This window comes from Bombyx mandarina, chromosome 17, assembly GCF_030267445.1.
Source record: "Bombyx mandarina strain Sakado chromosome 17, ASM3026744v2".
In the NCBI taxonomy this organism is placed as follows: Eukaryota; Metazoa; Arthropoda; class Insecta; order Lepidoptera; family Bombycidae; genus Bombyx; species Bombyx mandarina.
In genome coordinates, this window is record NC_143223.1 from 12,962,261 (window position 1) to 12,965,634 (window position 3,374).

At 31.3% G+C, this 3,374-nt stretch overlaps 1 long non-coding RNA gene across 1 annotated transcript; it reads left to right on the forward strand.

Annotated features, from left to right (window-relative positions):
- Positions 1-1,241: 1,241 nt before the first annotated feature.
- On the forward strand, positions 1,242-2,542 carry LOC149501162 (uncharacterized). The gene is made up of 2 exons (XR_016324431.1): positions 1,242-1,697; positions 2,026-2,542. It is a non-coding gene; the product is annotated as an uncharacterized LOC149501162 (long non-coding RNA).
- Positions 2,543-3,374: the final 832 nt, after the last annotated feature.

Here is a 3,374-nt window from a genome sequence, read left to right on the forward strand (position 1 = left end):
AATTCCCAATTATTAATTATTTTATATCTAATAAGCAAATCATCACCTCATGCATCCTTTTTTCGATTTTCGGATTTTTAATTTTTAATTTTATGTTCGTCGTTTGTTCGTTATTGTTCGTCTTTCATTTATTTATAATTAATTAAAAATAAAAAAAATCCAAAAATCTAAAAAAGGGGGGCTAAATTCACTGAGCCTTAACTATGTCTACAGGAAAGAATGGGCTATTCTAGGATGTCATCATGCACCAACACCACACAGCCAAGGTATAATGTGTTGTAGTTAATGTGGTGAATGTAATATAATTTATTAAAAATAAACTAATATAGTTTGAAATGAATGACAGAAATTCTTTTTTAGCCTTTAATAAATATAAATAAGATACGGTCAAGAAGTCAAAATCCATATAGTCATTCGTTGAAAACTTTAATATAACATATACTTAAAGAAAAGAGTAATCGGTTTCTTGTATGGTCTAAAATACTATAAAACTGTAAAGTAAAAGTAAAGTATTTGTTTTTTTTTTCATATGCAAATCTGGTCAAATTAAGATATCATCGTATCTATACTAAGCAAAGATACCAATATGTGGAAAAACTATGTACAATACGACATTACGAAATAAAAAGAAGTTCCTAATGAGAGAAAAAATATATTATTTTGTTTACAGGGCGGTCAGGGCGTATTTTTAATGTACCTAATTAACAATTAAATTCCATGCTGGCATAAAAGTATTATTCAAGCGAGATAGAGCACTGAATGTTGCTGTGTGAGAAAGAGAGAGAAAGCAAACAAAGTATCTTGAACCATGAACAAGTGCTCGCGGCAGGGGCCCTATCATAAAGTCTTATAGCAGGTCAACTTTGAGGTTTTATTTGATGGTTTGTAAATTTTTTTCATTTTATTAAATACGAAATAACAGAAATATTACGAAATTACAGAAGTTCGCCATATTATAGGGCCACTCCGCCGAAGTCCATATTGATATATCGTTTAGAAACAAATAATTTGTTTTCAACGATTGCATTAAAACTCTGTGGTTTTTAAATCATCGTTGTCGTTGGTGACTACCATTTCCGTACAACGTTCCTTTATTTCTTATTCTGTTGGAATTCTGTGAGACACTTAAGGAGAGAATTGTTTTGAAGAATATTTAGCTACAGTTCTTTTAATACAGTAAAACTTGTACTTTATGGATGACTATCATGGCCCGCTTGATGTTTATCCATAGACAAAGCAAAGTGAATGTCGCCACCCACCTTGAGACCCGAGGCGAGGGTCATCATTGGTACCTAAATAAAACTTCAAAATAATACATACGTAGAAAGTGCATTATAATGAAAGAGCTTGATAAACATTTACGGTCACGAAACATTAATAGGAGAGCTTTCGTTTTTATTTATTGAACTTGCATCAATGGGGTTGGCAACTGTCAAAGTGGCGCTTGTGTGCATTGTTCCCATAACATTCAATATTTGTATTGGAATTTTTGATTAAAAATTATTTTAAGCACAATGACGCGTTGTTTTGTGCCAATATGCTCAGAAATTGGAGTACATCAATTCCGAAGGACAAGAAAATTGGAAGACTGTGGTTAAAGGCCATTTGACGCGAAAAAAGTACTCCCACAAAAAGTTCGAGGTTATGTCGTAAACACTTTGTAGAATCTGACTATGAAAACATTAGTAAATACACAGGTATGTTTCTTTCTGTCAAATATTTATAATGCATGACTAGGTGTAGCACACATCTTTGTTCTCTTATTAAAAAAATCCAATAATAATTAGTTAGGCACACTATTCGTTGCTAACATATTTTGCAAGTAGATTTATGTTCTAAGGAACCTTTTAACAAACACAAAATCAGACTGGAGGAAACGCATTCCTCATGAGCTGTTGTTCATTATCAGCTGTTACTATTGAAAGTTCTATCTAAATCGCTGCATCCATTGTAATAACAAATATTTTGAACCATGGTCAGGTTTCCTTGTGATAGTATATTTAAATGTTTTTCTTTGTGTTGTAGGTGTCAAACATTAACATAAATATCTGAAGAAAGGTGCTGTACCATCTATATTTTCATGGAATATGAAACCAGTTTCTGAAGAAACAAAAAATAGAGAACAAAGGTTACAAACTCGTACCCTTTGAAGAACACAGCAATGTGCATTTTGATTCAAATGTCTCTCAAGAAATTCTAATAGAAAATAATAACTCTAGTATAGATGAAACAATTACAAGGCATCATATTACTATTGGAACTCAAACATCCAATATATTAAGATTGTTCTCTACAGAGCTATTACTTGCAGACGATGAGACAATGCAATACTACACCGGGTTGGAAACAGCATCTAAGTTTTCATTAGTTTTAATCACACTTATGCCAATGTCATTGATATAAGGTATCGCTGGAGTAGAATGGTCGGCATATCAATAGAAGATCAATTTTGAATGTTACTAATTAAGCTTATTATATATTTCATATGGGTAATGTTATGTAATTTTAGAGAAGGAATTGTCAATAAAAATAATTTAAAATATTCCTGATTATTTATTTCGACAAGTGTGTATAGTTATAATACAGATATTTTTCATACAATGCTTCTTTGAAAATATTTTCATAAAAGATATCTCATTTATTTATCATATTATTTATAAAATTATTGTCTTTTTCAACATAAATCACTTTGATGTCCTTGTAGGTGTAAATGACCAATTGCAGTATGTTTTGCCTGAGCAGTATAACTGCCCTTGGATTTGATAATAATATGTGCAGGTTTTTTTAGAGACAATATCCCGTTACATTGTTCTAAGTAAGGCACCGTTGTTATATTTATTTCATGTTTTCTGCTAGCGTATGGACATTTCACTTCAATTATAGTTTCTTCGCCCGACGCACCATCAGGAGATGCAGCAAGATATGGGCGCTCTTGGCTAATGAAAATGCCACATGGCTCCACTAGCAAATCATATATATTAGCATATTTTGCTAGAGCTATTTTTTTATTTTGTTTCAAAATTAAAATTTTGGTCATTTGGCTCTAATCTGAAAAAAATTAAATAATACATTAGTTGGTAGGTAATGTGTGTAATGTGAGCAATTCTTTTTGCACATGCTACAAGGAATAAAGTTCCTAAGGTACACAATTTAATATTATTATAATAATATCTACCGGAAACAGTTTGAGAGAAGTTTTCTAAGTTAAAATAAAACATCAACATTGTACCTTTCGACAAAATCCACTTTTTTTCCTCGTAAAGATGCACCACGTTTTCTCAACTCCTCCTTTAATTCTTTAACTATCCAGTTGGAATACATGTTGTAAAACTGTTTAGCACTACTTAGAAAGTAATAAGAACCGTATCAAAGTC